Source organism: Balaenoptera ricei, chromosome 1 (assembly GCF_028023285.1).
Source record: "Balaenoptera ricei isolate mBalRic1 chromosome 1, mBalRic1.hap2, whole genome shotgun sequence".
NCBI classification, from domain to species: domain Eukaryota; kingdom Metazoa; phylum Chordata; class Mammalia; order Artiodactyla; family Balaenopteridae; genus Balaenoptera; species Balaenoptera ricei.
The window spans coordinates 82612183-82632856 of record NC_082639.1 but is presented as its reverse complement, the minus strand read 5'-3'; the positions used below and the strand labels follow the sequence as shown (position 1 = coordinate 82632856).

Below are 20674 nucleotides of genomic sequence, written 5' to 3'. Positions count from 1 at the left end.
AGCACGCTCAGTTCATTGCTTCTACACACTGCCATTTCCTTCTTTGTTTATTTTACGTATGTTGGTCACCTGTTGCTTAGGTAAGATTTAAATCTGGCTGTGTTGGTATGGTCAGTTTTTGATTATTCCCAGAAGGAAAATAGTATGTTATAGCCATTTAAGCATGCGATATTATTATTTTTTCTTTTCAATAGTAACATTTGGCTAATCATTAAAGCATGTGGTGGTGGTCGTCACCTGTCAGCCTCAGCTTTGAATGATCTGGGCTTGGGAACTATCATTATTACTATCATCATCATCATCATCATCATTTTAAAGCATGATCACTTATTCTGGATTATGTATATCTACTACATTTGAATAATTGTTATTGTTTTTATTACTGAATGATTTTTATTGTTTTCTTATTGCTTTTTATTACTAAAGTAACACACAGAACATAGATATTTTATAAGATAGAAAAACACCCTTTTGGTGTATATACTTTTAGTGTACTTTTCAGTGTATATGGATTTATTTTCTTCTCAACAATAATGGTATACTGTGGTTTGTTTTAGAGTCTGTCATTTCACTTAGTAGGAGATCATGAATATAGTTCCATATCACAATTCTTTTACAACAGAGATTTTAATGACTGTGTAGTATTCCATTATATAGATTTTATGTAACCAATCTCCTATTATTGGACATTTACATTTAAAACACTTATATAGGTATTTACTATGTGCCAGGCACTGCTTTAAGCTCTGTATAGATATTAACTCATTTAACTCTCATAATAACCCTATGATGTAAGTACTGTTATTATCCCCATTTTGTGGGTAAAGAACCTGAGATTAAATAACTTGTCCAAGGTCATACGACTTTGTAGGTGGTAGAGCCAAATTCAAACTCAGACAATTTTGCTCCTAATCACAACATTTTCCTCACCTCCCTCTACTTCTACTGAAAGATAAAGGCCTTCTTTACCTGGGAGGAAAGCTCCATCTACATAAGACAGCTCTGGCGAAAAAAGGAACTGCTGTCCTGTGAGTCACTGTTACTTAGAATTATATCATCAGCTGTTGAGACAACAGGCAAAGAGGCATCTGGGCGGCATGGGCAGTGTGAGCTCAGCAGCCCGGGCCGGCAATCCCAGGAGAGGCTGCAGGCCCAGGTCCAACCACCCCGAGGCCTGGGTCACCCACCCTCTGGCAGAACCACGGAAAGCAGCCCCAGCCTTGCCTGTGCCACCTTAACTTCCTCACACCAAACCGAGGAGCCTGTAGGAGCCGCTGCATCTGACCAAAGCCAACCTGGGAGGAGGGGGACAGGCAAGGTAGGAGGCAGCCTGGCTGGCTGCTGCTTTGCCCCAGAGTGCCGGCCATGCTGGGCCAGTGAAGCTGTGGCCCGGGCTGCAGGGTGGTGCTGATCCAGCCCAGGAAGTGACTACTTCTGGGGCAGCACCTGGAGCTTGGGAGAATCCCCTGACTAACCTGCACAGGCTCCGGGGTGGTTGTTTCCTGGGTGATTCTGGATCCTTATTGGTCATTGCCTTGAGACCGGGCTTTGGATTTGGCAACTTTTTTTCCTATCCTCTCCCTTCCGGTAATGATAATCTGATGTCATCACTAGCAATGCTAATTGTTCTGTTTTACTTATTTAATTCGAACTTATTTAGTTCTCACAACAGCACTGTGAGATCGAACAATAGTTAACAATAATTATCCTAATTTTAGGGATGAAGAAAGGGAGCCACAGAGAGGTTAGGTAACCTGACACAGGTGAAAGGGGGTCAGGTGTGGGGAACACCGCAGAAATGTGACCTCGACCTGAACCTGCACCCCAAAACAGGCCACCGTGCTCTGGGCCTCAGGAGGCAGCTGTGGCTAGAAGGGGAACACTAGCTGAGCCATCTTGCGCCCCTTAATCCCATCCCCTGTGGGAAAAGAAGCAATAGGAATTTGATGAGGGGGAGTGTTAACGGCTGGAGGGGGTTAGAAGTTGCATTTTATATAAGCACCTTAGGCAGTCGTGTGCAGGAGCTCAGAGGAGATTTATGTGAAATAACCTGCATGCATCTCTCCCTGGGAGGCCTATCAGTTTGCCTTTATTCCTTCTGTTACAGAAGAACCTGGAAAACACACACACCACATCCAACGTCAGTGTCACAGGATGTATTGGTCTGGAGAGGCAAGGTTATCACTGCAGTCCTAGCAACTGCCCCTCTAAATGCTCAAGATCAGGATGCTTAGATACTGCACAGTCCACAAGGTCCTCTGGCACACACGAACCCCACACTTTGGGTTCCCTCCTGAGTTAAGACTCCACCGTCCTCTCCTAGCTGTAGCAGCAACCCTGGGTGGAGCTGGGACCAACTTAGGAAGTTCGTCGGCTTAATTTGACAACAATCTAAAGAATACAGAAAAGAATCTTTAAGTGGAATTAGGTGAGACTGGCAAAAACTGGCTTTCCTGTCGCTAAATGATTATTGGGGTATGTCTATTGTGTTTTGGAGTTTTTTGTTTTTTTTTTAAAGAAAGGATGCATTGTTTTTTCTGCCGTAGTCCTTGAAGATAACTCCCCAAAATAGAAGTGCCGTGTTCACTAGGCTTTAAAAAATACAAAGAATTGCTGCTATCCTAGTCAGAGCCACAGTGATGTTATCCCTGGGTTAATGAGGTATCCCCCTCTGCAGTCTATTCTCCCCACTATGAGCAGACCGAGCACTTAAAAGGGTGATAGGTGAGGTCACTGTCCTGCCTAAGAGCCTGCAATGACTCTCCATCACGCCCAGATAGGGTCCCAAGCCCTCGCAGGGCGTCTCTGTGGAGATGCAGCACTGCACAGAGGCTGAGCGCCCCACAGCCTGTACACATCCTAGCTCTGTCCCCTCAGGAGCTGTGTGACTTCGGCTGAAGTGTCTACTTCTCTGTGTCTGTGTTCTCATCTGTGAAAAGAGGGTAATAGAACTGACCTCATGGACACCTGGCATACTGCACTCATTGGCCACCAGCTGTTTTTATTGTCCCTTTTGACCTCACCATTCTCATTTCTCCCCAGCCTCCAGCTGATTACACTCCGGTCACACTAACCTTCTTCCTGTTCCTCGAATTTGCCAAACTCATGCCTACATTTGGACCTTTGCCCCAGGGTGCCTGCCTGGAACTGTCTGCCCACCCTCACCCCCAAACCCTCACCCAGGCCTGTGAGATGTTGGTTCCTTCTCATTTGGGGGTTTCAACTCAAGGCACCTCCTCAGAGGGGGCTTCCTTGACCGCCCAGGCGAAATTAGCCCCAGTCACTCTAGCTCACTGCTGTCCTGTGGAAATTTCTGTGATGATGCAAATGTTCTGTAGCTATACTGCTAGCTGCTAGCCAGAGGTGGCTCTTCAGGACCTGAAATGTGCCTAGTGTGAACTGAAGAACTGAATATTTGATTTTATTCAATTTCAATCAAGTTGGACTTAAATGTAAATAACTGTGTGTAGCTAATGACTGCCACGCTGGACAGCACAGCTCTAGCCCTTACCTGACTTTGTGATCTTCAACGCACTCACCTCTCCCTGAACTTATCTTGCTGACCTCTTGTCTGCTGTTTGTGGTCTGTCTCCCCAGCTAGAGCATGCGCTCGGTGGAAGTGGGGTCTTTCCTGCCTTGTTCACCACTGTGTCCCCCATCAGCCGTGCCTAAGAAAAGTGTCTGGTTCTTTGTTGGGGCTCATGAAGAGAATGAATGAATGGGCATATCAAAGTACTTTGTAAACCATAAAGCATTGTGTAAATGTACTGTATATTATCATTATATGTATATGTAATAGGAAAGCCTGTGTAGGTGTTCCACTTTTAGAAAAATTCCTAGCACACGTGCACACACATGCAAACACACACACACACACACACACAAAGCTGATCTTTAAAAAGTGAATAATTTTTTAAAATGATGGTTTTCTTATTTTATGAATGTATTCTTTATCTCTCCAAATAAGATCCCTCCCCACAGAGAGCAGGATGCTTCACGGGTCTCTGGGCCTGTTTGTCTGCTTCCCAGAGACCACGGCTCTGGGTTTGACCGGGATTAGCCCTAAAGCCTCTGAAGTGCATGGGTAGCTGCCACTCTGACTGTAATGAAAACATGAGGATTCCCAAGGGTATTGCAGTATTCTTGAAATTAAAAACAAGGCGGGAGCAGGCCTTCTCCTTCCTGTGGGAGTAGCTAAAGCAGAAGCACTGAAATATGATGCCTGGGGCTCCTAGGAGGGCTGGGAGCTAGTCGGTTCCGTGCCACTGGCCAGTGTGTGGTTTCCAAAGAGGGCCTGGGCTGTTATCTGACCTCCTTCTTAATGAAGTGTTGTGGCCCATGGCTGCCTCTGAGGGAGTGCTGGGGCTGGAGCAGCAGAGTCAAACCAGGGACAGGGAACATCATTTTTCCACCAGGCAGGACCTGGGCCTCAGCCAAGGGACTCCACGGACTTCTGCAGGACCTGGTGGCCACGGTAGCCACTTCCATTGCTCAAAGCCAGGTGCCAGGTCCGAGAACCAGATCAGCTTGCTGTGCAAAGCTGGCCATGTACCTCCCCTGACCCTGGGCCTGAGCTGGTAAGTTGAGGGCACAGAGAAGAGACAGTCTGCAGCTGTTTTTCAGATTTTTCTAGCCCGTGTGCTTGGGTTTCTGGTCAACATTCTCCCTTCCTACATAAAATCTGCCCCATCCTCCCACCCCCCTACACACACCACTACATCTAGACACATACTTTCTTCCTATAACATCAAACAGGATTCTCAGACCGTGTAAAGGAAGTATTAGCAGGGGTGCGGCTTCAGGAAGGCATCTGTTGCGGTGGTGTGGATGTGATGGGAGTGGGGTGTGTACAAGGGCATGTGTGTTGGCCCCAAGACTTTCCACTGTGACGATGTCTCCTCTCAGGTTCAGGTGGGAGGGGTCAATGTCTCTAGGAAGGTGAGGTTTCCTTTGTGGATAAAGCGGTGTGTTCACTGCTCGCCCCACCCCAAACCATAGGTTCATGCCTGGCCTGGGTTCTTCACCCAGCCCCTTCCCTGAGCCAGGTCCCACCCTGCCCCTGCGAGTGACTCAAGTGCTCTCAGAGGAGAAGATGGCAATGGGGCAGGTATCAGCTGGATGACTGGTGGCTCAGGGACACAGGAAGTGGTTCTTCTGCTTCAGGCACCCACTGCCTGATTGGTGAGTCACCAGAAGAATGTTGGGCCCCAGGGCAGCCCTCTGTGTCCCTGTCCTTCAGGGCCTGTAGACACAGGAAATAGAGACAAATTCATCTTTGGAAAGAGGCCCTGGGGGCAGGCCCAGAAAGTGGGCATGAGGGGGGCAAAAAAGGCCACCAGTGTCAAATAGGTCCCCCCCGCCGTGGTCCTGCCCAACCCATACTCCACCCCATGCTACTCAGTCTGTACTGAGTCTTTTTTGTCTCAATGGCTTTATATTATTTTGCTTTTTATAAATGTTTGTTCATTTTGTTTTCTCTTTTTCAAAACACTATGCCTTTGTGAAGAAATGTCCCATGCCAGGAATCTGAGGGGCTGTCCTCATTGCCCAGCTGACCCGACACATGTGGGGAGATGGTTGCCAGCAGGGATGGGCCCCCTAGTCTCTTCTATTCCAGTGGCAGGAACTTGTGGCCAAGGGGCGGCCCATCACTCAGGGATATTCCTCCTTTCCAGAAGGCACATTGTGGGTCAGGCCCCCTAAGGGAAGCTCAGTAAAGTGCACCAGTGACAGCGGACAACACACCCTATGAGCTTCTTTCAAGGAAAGTGAAGGATCCCACGAGGACAATTATATTTACGGTTATTCAGCACCTGCAAGTGCCAGGCCCTGTGCTCCGTGCTTCCCTTATGTTATTGTGTCTAATTCCCCAGGGCCAGTCTAGGAGATGAGTGCTCTTACCATCTCCATTTTATAGTAGGGAAACTGGGGACCAGAGAGAAGCAGAGCTATTTGGGAGGTCACACATTCTCCAGCGGCAGAGCTGGTCCTCAAGCCCAGGTCTGGCTGACTCTGAAGGCTGCGTTTGTACCCACCACCCTGGCTGCCTCCTCCTCGACACTGTCCGCTGCCGGCTGCCCACAGCCCTCCCTCCAAAACCGCTTCCCTTCCCAAAAGTCCTGAGAATCAAAATCCCCTCCATTGATGTAACTTCCTGTGCAATCTGCTGAAAGATCGCTCCCGACCATGTCCATTTGTTCTCCGCAGGAGAATCCTGTAGGGGAAAGATTATCAAAATATTTGCTGGCCTTGCAGGAGGTGCTTAGAATGATCGAGAGCACCGCAGGATGTGGGAGGTGCCACCGTCCCTCCTGACTTCTGTTTGTAGCTGGCTGCCGAGCAGGGGAGAGGGGAGCTATATTTAGCCTTCCATGAGCCCATTAGGGATACTCAGGTACAGTACAGATGTCAGACAGATAATAGGTATTTAAGAATTCTCTGGATCGGAGCGCTAGCTGGGATCTAAAATCTGAGCCGAGTGAAGGGCAGTTAGCACACTGCTGGAGTCTTGGGTGCTCGGCGGCCCTAGGTGGTGGCATGAGCCCTGGGTCCCAGTCAGAAGACCCGCATCTTGCCTGGCTCTGCCCTTGGACTTGTTTCCTCACCCTTGAAATGAAGTCAGGGGCAGCGAGGAGAGAAAATCTCTGGGAGGCAGGGCAGCCCCTAAGAGCCCGGCTGTGTGAGTTTGATTACAAGTCCCCACCATAAGAGCTGGGAGACTTTGGGCAAGTGCTGTCACCTCTCTGGGTCTCAGTTTCCTCATTTGTACTTTGTGTGCATGTGTGCGAGGATTACACGGGTCTCTACGTAATGTCCCTGGAGCAGTGCTTGGCTATTACATAACAAGCTCTCAGTAAACATTGCTATTACTGTTTATGGCCCCTTCCTGCTCACATTGTATTAACTAAACTGTGGGTCTTGCAATTGTTCCCTGAGAGATGGTGCTTTGGCTGAGCAGTGGGCTGAGAAACTGGCTGGAGAGAAAGAAGTTTCTTCCTTGCTGGCTCACGTGTAATCAGCTCAAGAGTTCTGCCCACTCCTCCTCCCCCTCATAAGGTGCAGCTTTAATGCAATGATTTTACCTGTGTAAAAATCCTTGGGGGCGTGGTGGGAGAGGCAAGGAGTGAAATTTCCCCCGAGAATGTTCTGGAAGTATGAATAGGAAGGGAAATTGTAGGGAGATTGGCTTCAGGTGCTAAAGCCAGACTCCTCAAGCTTTTTCAGTTCCTTTTCGCTATTTTGAGTTTCTCTCTCCTCAGGGGAGAATCTTTACAGGTGACACACTGTTGGTTAAAAAAATCCCATGTATAAGAGCCAGACAGACCAGGAAATTCAAATGGATCCCTAGAGCTTACTAGCTGGCCAGGGAGATTTCTTCTGTCTGAAGTTCAGTTTCTTCATCTGTAAAATGGAGATAATGATATTTATTTTACAGGGTTGTTGGAGAACTAAATATGACCATGTACATACAGCATAAACAGGGGCTCAGAAGAGCTAGCTCCCCCTACTCTGGCCTTCTCTCCACATCTGTGTCTAAAAGGCTCCTCCACTGTGCCTAAAAGGCTTCTCACCTTCTCAGAAGGTGAGAAGATGTACTCACCTTCTGTCCCAAGGCAAAAAGGCAGGAGGCAATCCCCAGGTTCCCTTACGTCGTGTGCTGTTAGCTTTCAGAACGAGGCTATAATCCTCCTATAAGTTCCCCTGGCAGGTTAGAACCCGTGGAGTTAGAACCAGGAGTGGATGCTGTTAAGGTGAAGCTGTAAATAGGAAAGGAACAAAGTGGGAAAACTCAACAGCCTCTTCTCACTTGGCATTCGGCCACAAGCTGGTGGCCTCACTCCATTGAGGTCTCCGTTAACAGCTGAGAGCAGTGGTGGTCACAGGTGGAGTTCACCTCTTTTTAAGAGTTCATCTCTTTTTACTAGATGTCCTCCAGCCCATTCAGGAATGGGTCATTAGGGTTTAGGTGGCTGGGGCCACAGTCATGAATATATTGACCTTCTTTCCTCTGGTCATGAGGGCCTTGGATGACTGGAGGTGGGAAGGAGGGAGTGGGATGGTGGTGAGGGGGTGACAGGGAGGAGGAGCACACAGTCACTGGGCCTGGGAAGCATCTCAATAGGCTGAAATTCTGAACCCCACCTAGTAGGATCCCTCGGGTCCCCAAAACCCTTGTCATTTTCTGCCAGATCCTGAGTTTCTCTGGCCGTCACCTAAGCTTTCTCACTGCTGTTACCAATGTCTTCACCATCAAGGTTGTGACAATCCCAAATGGGGCCTTTTTGCAAATTAAAAACAAGCACCCCCTTTCCCCAGAAAATGCAGTTCTATACCAGGACACACAGCTTGGCAAATGGGTGCACAGGCTGGATTTCAGACCTCATTTGCTGCTTCAACTGAGCAACCTTGTGCAGTGAACAACCTGCACAACTGTACATGGCAGCCCTGTTTTCCATTTTCTGCTTTAATGATCTGGATTGGCCATGCTGCTTCTGTTGCCTCCTCTGAACTCATTGCTCCTGCCTCCACTCTAGCCCTTCCCATAGCATGGCCGGCTTTTGACAGGTTACAAAAGATAGCCTGGCACTGTCAGCTTTTCCAGGCTCCCTCTTTGAAGGAGTTGTGACACGTTCACATTAGGGTCGGGTCGGTGGATATTTGAAGGACTCCACAGATTCTAATTCAACAGTATTCTTTCTGACATTATTCAGCACTCCAGGCCCAGGTGAAGGTCTATCCTGTCTCCTATAATAGTGTGAATCCCCTGCTTATCCAAGGAGCTTCTACAGAGGCCGAGGGCAGCATCTGCTTCCACTGTGTTCAAGAGAGTACACCCTGGGGTCCTGGGGGTTCTAGCATCAGTCTCAGCCTCTCCACTTTTCTTCCCAGAAGGGCCGGCAGATTGGCTTGTAAATAGCCCTCTTGAAGGCCTGCTCTGATGTCTCAGGATTCCTGAGGGGGGCAGGTATGTGGTTTAGTGTCCTCCCTCCCACCTGGACATCCACAAGCACAGTATTCCCTTACCAGTGACCTGGCCCTTAGGGTTTAAGGTGGTCCAGAAACATGGCATTTTATGATTCTACCTTCCCCCTCTTTAAACTCACGGTCTCTGCCAGAATATCTGGACCACCTGTTAGACATGAATGGTTCAAAGCCAAGTTTCTGGAAGCTTGGCCAATAGCCAGAAGAGGCCACTCCCTTTGAGGGGCAGAGATAGAGGTGGGCTGATCCCCGGGTGGTCCTCATGCTTCACTCTGAGCGGCAGTGGGAGGAGAGGATTGGCTTCAGACACATCTGTAGGTACAAGGAAGAGCCAGCTCTCAGCCACTATGGTAACAACTAGGGCCAGAGGGAGGCTGTAAACCTGTAAAACTATCCTCAAACTTTCCCTCTTTCCACAGTTAATAGCTGAGTTTGCCAATGTAATCTGGTAAGTGTAGGGTGTTACAGGATCACTTTTGAGGGTCACTAACCTCACTGTACAGAGTCAGAAAAGAAGTTGTTGGAGACATGATGCCTGGCTGAGGGAGGAGTGGAAGTTGGTTAGGAGGGAGGAAATTGTGAGCATTGACACAGAGGCATGGAGTAAAGTGGTGAGTTGGGGGGAGCCATCCTGAATAGTATGGACTTCAACTTGTGGGTGACAAGAAGCTCCTGAGGGGCTTTAAGTGATGGAGAGATGGGATCAGGCTTGCATTTTAGAAACATCACTCAGGTGGCTGAGTGGAAGGCAGGATGGGAGGGAGAGAGACCAGCTGGGAGACTATGTCCAGGTGAGAGAGGATGAGGAGTTGACTGGCGAGATCATGGGGAGAAGGAGAGGAGGGCATGAATTTGAGGACTAGTTAGGCATAAAGTCCTCAGGACTTGGTGAGTGGTTGGTTGTGTGTGTATTTGTGTGGGGTGGTAATGGAGAGAAATAGGGACCCAGGATGTCTTCCAGAGTTCCAGCTTGGGCATTCAGTTGGATGGAGGTCCCATCTTGACATATGAAAATACAAAACAAGGAGGACCTGGCTTTTCAGTTAGTTAGGTTTGGGTGTGCTAATTTTGAACTGTCCATGCCATAATCAACATTTAGCAGGCCATTTGGATATAAAACTGAAGCGTAAGAAGCAGGTTACATTAAAACTGTGGAAGCGTGTGTGATGACCAGGAAGAACAGACTGAGTTCAGGACCTGGATACACCCACTTTCAAGGTGGTTGGAGAAAGTGGACGCACAAGGAAGACAGACTGGAAAATGTGGAAGAGGTAGGAGGAGAATCAGGGGGGAAATGCTGTCTCAGAGTTCAAGGGAGTAGAAATATTCACGAAAAAGGAAGTGGTCACCAATGTCAAACGTAGCAAAAAGGTCAATAACACAGTGTCTGAATTGTGTCCACTGGATCATGTACTTTGCAAGTCATTGTCAGCCTCAGGGAGAATAATTTCAATGGAGGACCTGGGGCAGAGGCAACTGCGGAACTTCAGAGTCTTTGGTGAAAGAAAGAAGAGAGATAGGATGGTAGATGACAGAGGAAGTGGAGTACAGGTGCAGGTCACTGGAGCTGGGGGGGGTCAATGTCCTTTGAGCATCAGAGGTGTTGTCACAGGACAGGAGTGGGTGGCTTTGAGGACTGTAGCCGGCTCTGGTTTCCATCCAGAAACCATCCAGGTTTCCCAAATGTGTCTGATTATAAGGACACATGGGATCTGGTTAAACATGGGGTCTCCTGGTCTCCTACTCTCCACCTGGATCTTTCCAATCCAGACCTCTAGGGGAGGACCCTGGGGATCTGCAAGGTCAAATTTCCCAGGTGATTCTTATGATCAGGCAAGTTTGAGAACATTGATATCAGGGCAGAGAAGAGGGCTTTAGAGAAGAATCGATGGAGGAGAGGTTTGGAAGACACCCTGTGAAAAGAGCAGGGAGAGATGGGCCAGGTAAGAGGAGAGCCCTGGAGAGGGGTGAAGGAGAGGATTCATGCCCAGAGGGCTCACATTTTGGATGGTGAGCAAGGATCCGCCCCCCACCCCCAGGGAGCTCTACTGTGAAAGAAGTGTAGCAGACTCAACTTCCGGTGTCCTGATAGGGAAGACCTAATAGTGTGCCCTGGAATGTGAAGAGCTGAAACATTTGTGGGTCTGGGTTTGGATCACCTCTCCTCTGAGGCCTTGTCTCAGATATAAACAGGGTGGTTGAAACTTAGATCAACTCGTTTGCCTCTCTTCCTTTGACTGAACTTCCTGTCGATCTTTCTATGCCTATATGGTCTGGCTCTCAGGTCCCAAGAGCAAATGGTCAGTACTTGTCATCTGGGTTTCAAATGCAAAAGTGCTTTATTAAGTTACCTCATCTCTGTTTCCAAACAGAGCCAGTAAAAAGCCCATTCTAAAACGGAGTTTACACCATCCCGCAAACTTTATGGGCTTCAATAATCCTCTGAGCACTGGGGTGGGTCCCCTTTTCACCCCTTGGTGATTCATGAAGGGCATCTGGAATCCTGGATCGGGCACCAGAGGAACGCATAAGTGGAGTTGACAGCCCCCGGTGTGGTGCCACCCTGTACCCCACTCTCTGTGTGTCTCCCTCACCTGAAACACCACAAGGAGCCAGGTGAGGTTGAAGCAGCCAGGTGTGAAAGGAGCAATCTGGGCTTTAGAAACCCTGTCCAATCTATATTCCTCTAATACTTTCTAGACATGTGACCTTGGGCAACTTAACTTCAATTTCCTTATCTGTAAAGGAGGGATAATAATACTAACTCAGGGCACTACCATGAGGATTGAAGGGGCAAACCACGCAGAGATGCCAATTGTAGGTGCTCGAGCAATGGGCAGGGCTGGTCACCACCAGTCACTATAGACTACACTCTGCACTGAGGGCCCAGAGCAAATGGGAGAGGACAGTACAGGAGACGGGAGGGAGTGTGCAGGGAGGTGGGGGTGAGGAGGGAGGGTCCCTGGAGTTCCTGTTCACTAGTTTCTGTCCCTTGTAGTTACCAAATCGTCACGGTCTGTGTTGACAGAGCATCTTACCTGTCCTTTATTTTACCTTTGTTACCAAAGGTGGTAACGGTATAATATTATTTCTTTATAAAGTGTCTCAAGGTCAGGATCCACCTGACCTGCTGTCCCCAGCACCTTATATTCGGGGGACACTCTCTAGGTGTTTGTTAACAGTGTAACTCTGAACAAAGAAACAGAAACCACAAGTCTGATCATCTGAAGCACAATCCCCAAGAAAGGCCAACATGACTCAGTGCAGAATATGCGAGGATTATTCACTAATTTCCTTCCATGTGGCGCGTTTGTCACCGCCTGGTCACACTGTGAGGAAGCGCTCCTGTCACACCCTCCGAGTTCTTGCGCCCTGAGCCAGACGAGGTCACATGGGGAACACACAGGGGCTTGAACTTCCTGGAAATGCTGACAGCTGGGAGGTCTGCCTCCACTCCCATTTAGACGGGTCCTTCCAGCGGGAGGCGGTTAGGGTAGCACATGGTCTTAGCCCCCCTAAGCCTAGAACGGGGAAAAGGAAATTTCCCCAGGCTGCCCAGGGATGCCCAGGATGACTGCTAGCACCTCCCCTGCCGGAGGGTTGCTGAGCCAGGGCGGGGCCTCTGCACCTGTCACCTGGGAAGCTGGTTAAAATGTGGGTTCTGAGTCAGTCTGTCTTGGGTGGAGAGCTGAGATTCGGCATTTCTGACAAGCCCCCAGAGATGGCGAGGCTGTGGCTCCCAGACCACTCAGGGTAGGAAGAGCTCAAGGACAGGAGGCTGGGACTCTGTGACTTACACCTGTGACCTGTCTACGTGGTTTTCTGCCATGGGGGAAATTCAAGAGTGTGTGGAGGTCCAGACTATGCTCCCAGCACGCTGGAGACTCCCATCCACCCCCATCCTGTGTCTGAAACTCTGTTCAAGAGTCCAGTTCACAAATATCTATTGAACACCTACCAAGTGCCAGGCAGTGAGTTCAGGTCTTACCCCAACCCACCTAGCTTGCTTCTTTTAAGAATCACGTTACTATTCCCCACCATTCTTGAGAAATTCAACCCAAGCTCTCCTCCTCTCTCTGAGAAACAGGGGTTCATGATGTGAGGTGATGTCGGCAGTAATGTCAGGGAGTCCAGTTGAGGGGTCATCACATCTTAGCCATGTCAACTTGGCTAGTTTCTCTGCCTCTGTGTTCTCACCTGTGAAATGGGTTTACTAACCTCTACCTCTCTGGGTTGCTGAAAGGATGAACTGAGATGTATGTAAAGCTCTTAGTCCAGTGCTGGGAAACACAGCTGACATCGTTCAAATTTAGGCTTTGTTTCCTCCCACAGAGCATTTGGTGGTCTGCTCCTTGTTGCAGATACTTATGCCAATTCCAGTGTGCTTGACTGTGTTCTATTTGGTAACCTCAATACCGTCAACAGGGCCACTCAAAGGAATTCCAAATGGTCACCACCTAAAAAGAGTGCCCCTCACCAACCAAGTGTGTGGAGGGGAGGGGGGTGATGGGGACGGAGGGGTTCATGTGAGGAAGGAATCAGAGAAAAGGAAAGGAGCAGATTTATGACCTTGGCCAGTTTTCCAATTTGCAGTCCCAGCTGTTCTGCCGCTGGGGTACTGAGGTATGTGGTAAGCACCTCATTACTGATAATGCAGTACCACAGACTGTAAATAATTTATTTAAAAAATAAACTGGCGGACACAAGATTGTTTTTATGATAACACTGCTTTCACACGTTTGTGTTCCAAAGGGCTTTTAAAAATGTTTATTTTAACATTTCATCATGGCATTTTTTAAGCATACACAAAAGTAGAGATAATAGCATAAAAAACCCAGCTTTAATATTTACCCACATTTTAGTAACCAGAGGGTGTCTTGAGTGACAGAGGAAGTTGTGGGATCGCACCTCATGCCCTGAGCTCGCACACCCCTTGTGCTCACGTGGGAGTGAGTTGTGCAATGTTCATGTCTGGTTGGAAAAAAGGTCGAGAACTCTGGCTCTTTCTGATCCATTTCTGGTTGCCCTCTCTTCTCCCTGGAGAATGGTAATGACCCCGACCTCACAGGGACTGGTCGAGCCTGAAAAATGGGTGGCGGGGTTGGACCCTCACAAAAGGAGAGAACAGTCCCTCCTTGGCTCCTGCCTGACCTCCGGGGCTTTTGGAAAATAAGGAAGGATCAGGCTGAGGCAGGAGGCTGCCAAGCTGAGAGCCGTGAGCAAGCCTGCGCTCTGGACCCTCCCCCAGCTTCCAGCAGTCACGTGCCTGCGGCCCCCTGTCTCCTCCCAGATGGGCTTGGGTCCCGTTTTGTCGAATGATGACTGCTGTTAAGGTAAGGACTCTAAAGGGCAGAGAGAAAGGGAGAGGGTAACCTGACCCTGGGCTGGGTGGACCCCACCCGGAGGGGTCATCTCTGAGGTGTGGGCAAGGCCATTCCCCACCCTCAGCCACACTGCACATGAATTGGTGGCACATTTCCCCCCAGTGGTACTGTTACTACCAGACTCTTACCACTTCTCTAGCACTTTCCTTCTGAGAGGCTGCAGTCACCACTTCCCCACCAACTCAGACAGTGGGATTTGTGAAAAGAGGGTGGATGTGGAATTAGAAAGTCTAAATTTCAGTCCTGACTCTGTTATTTAATTGGCTCAGTGACTTTGGACAAATTCCTGAAACTTAATACCCTCATTCTAAAAATGGAATGGTGCTATTTTACCCCAGAATGATTTCAAAACTCACATAAATATTATTAATTTTGTTTTCTTAACTGGACTGACTGTAGGCAAAACTGTGAAAACAGTGAAGTGTTAATTCAGCACTTTTCGTGTCCTGGGTCTGAGCCAGCTCCCCCCTTATTGCCAAGTCCTCCTTCTGCACTTACCTTGAAGCACCAGATGCGGCCAGGCAGCCAATCAAGAAAAGAGCCAATCAAATTAGCATGCATTAAAGGACTGGTAATTTAATCTTAATAGAGGAAATAGTCTATATTTATCAAGTACTTGCTAAGCGCCTGGCGCTGAACATATCTGTGTAGTTCTCATAACAGTCTCATGAGGTATGCGACGATCATCTCCATTTTACAGATGGGGAAACTGAGCTAGAAGTAAGACACTTGCTAAGAATCACCCAACTAATCAGGAGAAACTGGGATTCAAATGCAGGTGTGTCTGATTCTAAAAGCAGTGCTACTTATTTATTTACATCATCTTTTTGAGGCACTATGATCTAGTGATTAAGAGCATGAAGTCTGAGCCATCTGGCATGGGTTCAAAGCTCAGCACCTTTATATATCTCTGTGTGACCTGGGCAAGGACTGAGTCCTTATCTATAAAAAGGGATAAGAATAGTGCCACCTCACAGGATTATTGTCAGAATTAAATGAGTGAATATACATAAAACTCTTAGAACAGTACCTGGCACATAGTAAGTGCTGTATAAATTATTTTTAATTATGAAAGCAATCAGTGCTCATTGGAAAAAATGCAAACAGTTTAGGATAACATGGAGGGAAAAGCAAATTCCTCTCTCACTCCTGTCAACTTCACCCCTCAGTTTGATGGAAGGAAATTCTTCCAGATGTTTTGTACATGTAAACACATAATCCCACACAAATAACAAGTTTGTTATATTTACATTAATGGGGTAGCTTGCTTTTTTCACTTAATAACATTTCACAGATATCTTTCTGTGTCAGGATCTATAGAATTACCTCATTCATATCAGCTGAATAGTATAGGTGTGCTATAATTTAGTCATCCCTCTGCAAACACTTTTTTAAAACTGCAAATAATGCTGCTATCAATATCTTGGTATGTACAGGTGAGTGAGCATTTGTGCAGGACAGATTCCTAGAAGTAGAGGCACTGGGCAAAGGGCACATTTAGAGCCTGTGTTCTGTTAAGTCATCCATTAAGGATTAACATTGTTTTACAAAAAGGAGGATGGCAGAGAGAGGTCAGCGCCTAACACAAAGGAATGAGCAGCTAAAGATAGAGTTTTAAGTGATAAGATTGCTAAGAAGATTTTTTTTTTTAAGATGGTAGGTGTGAGAGTCTTAGCCACATCTCACAAATCATGCTCTTGGGCTGAAGCCCACTCATCTGGAAGGCCACCTTTGCTCTCAAAGATTGAATGAGTATATCCAAGTAAGTGAGGTTTTTCCATCAGCCTGGCTTCTCCTGTATAGGTAGGCTTCATGCTCCCTTCATTTGCTCTAACTGTCCAGCTTCCTTCTTCTGCACTAGAACAATGCTGGCAGAGCTCACCTCCACCTGCCACTGGACAGTCTGCAGCATCTAAACTGAGCCCTTCCCCACTGTAACTCAAGAGGGCAGCCAGGTGACCATTGCACTAGGTTTCCCATACATTTGTTTCTTTGCTCTTCATTTCCATAGTAAAGCATTTCTTCTTCAAAACTTCTCTCCTTTATTTTCACCAGCATCAAGAGTCTGTGACCCATGTCTCCCTTCTCTGCCTTCCCACAGCACAGGAACCTCTGTTGCAGCCAATCCTTCTCTCTGTACCTGTGCTGTATTCCCCCCAAGGACAGAAGTTCCTGTTGATGTACTCATCTTCATCTCTCCCTGGGCTGGTGATGATTTCCATATGGTAGGGCTCAATGAATTGGTTTTCTAAGTGACATTTTTAATAATAAAAATAATACATGCTTACTGAAGAAAAAAATGGAAAGGGGGAGCTGTGTAAATAAGGAAATTAAAATCACCTGGTATTCCATAATTATCCAGAGGCATTTTAGAGTATTTCCTTCCAACTGTTGCATAAGTTGGGAAGCTAATTAATGCAAAGCTGCTCATCAGATTAAGGAAGTAACTGGGGACAAGGGTCCAGAGTTTGGTGAACAGGTAGTTCAAATGTGCACCTTGTATAGAAAATGAGCCTGTGTTACCAAGAACTCCATCTCTTTTTCACTCACTCACTCACTCACTCACTCACTCATTCAGTAAGTAAGTATTTATTGAGGATCTATCGAACTGTAGCCCTCCTACAGTGACTTCTCTAGCCAATATGACAGGGCATTTATAGCCATCATACAGGCCTTTTGGAAGCTGAGTTGACTTCTCTGCTTGGTAGACTGGGATTCCCATGACACCAAGTCCATGGCTAACTCTTCATGGGCCAGGAGCCTAGAGGGTAAGGCTTCAGAAAATACCACAGCATTTGCTGCTCTGGTATATGTCAGAGCTGTCCCTTCTTTGGGTCAGTGATTTATTACATAGTAAACTCAGGGAATTGTCAGTCTCTCTGTCTGTGATTGCTCAGGTTCATATTTTCTGTTTGGTCTTCATCAGTGATAGCTTAAGCATCTGTTGTTCCTTACTTGTTACCATTTAGAGCTGGGCAAAGCTGAAATTTTAGGAGTTATTCTTCCTTAAAGTGCATGCCCCAGCTACCTGTTAACTAATGATGTTATGGGGTGAGGCTCAACAAATTACTTTGTGGCAGGAGGGGATCAGCTCCAGGGTGAGTGCTCCCTGACAAAGCCTCGTGCACTGCCCTGAAGTCATCAACTCCATCTCACTGATTATGTTGTCCTTTCTTATGTCTCTTTGGTTGAAGCAGCCCAGGGTTTTGCTGTCTAAACATTAATGTGGAAGCTAGCTGTAGACTTAAAGAAATCTGAATCCTCAGATTGTTTATAGCACAGCCCACATCCATGGAATTATATTATTTAGCTTATAGGGAGCTTTATGATGTAGTACAAAGATGAAAGGACAAACCGTCTAGAGGCCAGGAGTTCATTCATTCATTCAGTATATATCTACTGCCTGCCAATCATGTGCGCCAAACTAGGAACAAAGCAAACGCAAAACCAGACTTGGATCTTAGAGACTATAGAGCAACAGATGTTAAACAAAAATAACAGAAATAAATGTGTAATTATGAACTGTGACAAATTCCAGGAAGGAAAGGAGACGGTAAGACACATATAAGCAAGGAATCTGCCCTGTTCTGAGTTTTAGGGAAGGTGGCCCAGAGAATAAGACATATGAGCTGGGACTGGTTATTTAATTTCATGGTGCCTCAGTCTTCTCATCAGTAAGATGGGGATAATACTAGCCCCTTTGACTCACAGAGACATTGTGGGAAGAGTGATCATATACATGAAAGGCTTTGAAAAATGCTCGGTGTACCTAAGAGTGAGCATGTTGCTCTCCAGCCCGCGGCAGCTGTTCTCTGGCTTCTTCTACATCTGTCATCAAGCCAGGCATTACTCAGGTACTCAGCCTGCAGACCTTTGATCATTTTCCTTCACTCTGCCAGGCAGCTGGGTCAGATAGACCTGGGGTTTGCCTTGGTTCTGCCACTTACATCTAGAGTGAATTTGGGTAAGTTACTTAACTGCTAAAACTCACTTATCTCATTTGTGAAATAGGGGCAATAATAGTACCAGCTCACAGCTTAAAGCTGGTAAAGCACTCAGCATAGTTCTTGGTCGTTGTTACTCCTAAACCAGTTGTAGCTACTGTTATTATCATTGCTAATTATTAACTCTTGCCATTTATTTCTTGGTAATAACTTTGGTCCTTAACTTCCATTTCCACTGCCCCCAGCCTAGTCAGAGCCCTTGTCATGTGACAATAAGGCTATGGCTATAGCCTTCTAATCAGTGTCCCACCTTGGCTCTCACTTCTCTAGTTCACTCCTTATGGCTTCCGGAATGAGCTTCCTAAAATAACAGGACTTTACAGATATCACTTTTTTTCTTTAATATTATCATTGAGGACATATTTGCAGTTCATACCACAAAGAGCTAAGCTTCCTAATATGGAAGGGGGCCCTAAAAAAGTCATAATAAAAAGACCTACAAATAGATAGAAAAACAGAAGTGCAAATTCCAAAAAAGAAAAACAAATAGCTACTCAACATGAAAAGATGAGCAGCCTCACTTATTATGAGAACTGCAAATTTAAATTGCACTAAAATTCATATTTTACTTACCAGATTGGCAAAAATTCAGAAGTTTAATACCTTCTGAAAAGAATGTGGGGAAATAAACGTTTTCTTATATTGCTGGGGTGTGTAAATTGGTCCAATTCCTATGGATGGCAATTTGGCATTACTTATCAACATTACAAAGGCATATACCCTTTGACTCAGCAATTTTACCTCTGGAAATTTATCTTACAGATATACTTACACATACCAATGACATATGTTCAAGATTATTCATTACAGTATCATTTGTAATAGGAAAGGATTGGAGACAACCTAACTGTCCATCAATAGGGCACTAATTGAATAAATTATGGTACATCTCTTCAAAGGAATACCGTGCACTAATATGGGTAAATCTCCCAGATATATTAAGTGAAAAAAATAAGCAAAGTGAAGAACTATGGGTATAGCATGTTACTTTTTGTGTAGGAGTGGGGAATAACACACACACTTAGAGAAATTCTGGCAGGCACACATATTAAAAACAGTTGTTACCTGCGGTGGGAGGGGACTGGCAGATGGGAGAAAGAGTTAAGAGGGGGACTTTTCACTGTATACCATTTAATATATATATAAAAGTGTGTGTGTGTGTGTGTGTATGTGTATATAATTTGTGAATCATGTGTAATATATGAACCATATTACCTAATCAAAAGCTTATATTAAAAATACTCCTATGGGACTTCCCTGGTGGTGCAGTGGTTAGGAATCCACCTGCCAATGCAGGGGACAGGGGTTCGAGCCCTGCTCCAGGAAGATCCCACATGCCGCAGAGCAACTAAGCCTGCGCACCACAACTACTGAGCCTGTGCTCTAGAGCCCGCAAGCCACAACTGCTGAGCCCGTGAGCCACAACTACTGAAGCTTGCTCACCTAGAACCCGTGCTCCGCAACAAGAGAAGCCACCACAATGAGAAGCCTGCACATCGCAATGAAGAGTAGCCCCTGTTCACCACAACTAGAGAAAGCCTGCGCACAGCAACAGAGACCCAACACAGCCAAAAATAAATTAAAAATTTTTTTAATTAAAAAAAAAAAACTCCTATTACTCATCCATGAATGTATTGATCACCTACTATGTGCTAGGCACTGGGGATACAAATGTGAAAGTAGTTGTGATGTGGTGGAAAGACCACTGAACTTGAAGTTAAAATATCTGATTCAAATTCTGACTCTGCTTCTCACTAGCTATGGATCTTGGCACATAGTAGGTAAACAACAAATGTTTGTTGAATGAATTTATAGTTGAAATTAATTAATCTTTCTCAGTCTGTTTCCTCCCATATAAATCAGGATAGAGATGCCTCCTACCTCACCAGGGGTATTGTGAAGACAAATAATAGGATGTGTCATCAGTTCCAGTAATAGTTAATGAGAACTATTATATGCTAGGCACTTTCACATCTATTATTTCCTTGACTTCTAACATTTATTTACTCACTCACTCATGAGGAAATAGAGGGACTGAGAGGGATAGTGACTTGTATAAGTTGTCTTCTAGTCTTTATTGCTACCTCGCCATGGTGCGTCACTCAGTAGAAACTTTACCCATAGTAGGTGCTCAGGGAATTTTGAAAATCAAGAAAAACCAAAGTTTTACCACTGCTCTTAATGACACTTCAGAGCAACAGAAAGTCAGTAAATGTCTTTCTAATAATTCAGTTTAGAAATGTACCAGCTGGTCTGTTTGACATTCACTGCACTAAATACTTTGGGAAGATCGAACAAAAGTTA

At 46.3% G+C, this 20674-nt stretch overlaps 1 protein-coding gene across 1 annotated transcript in view; it reads left to right on the top strand.

Moving 5' to 3' along the window:
• Positions 1-20674, top strand: part of BCAR3 (BCAR3 adaptor protein, NSP family member) — a 202069-nt gene that overhangs the window by 63631 nt on the left and 117764 nt on the right. The gene's annotated exons all lie outside the window — the stretch shown is intronic.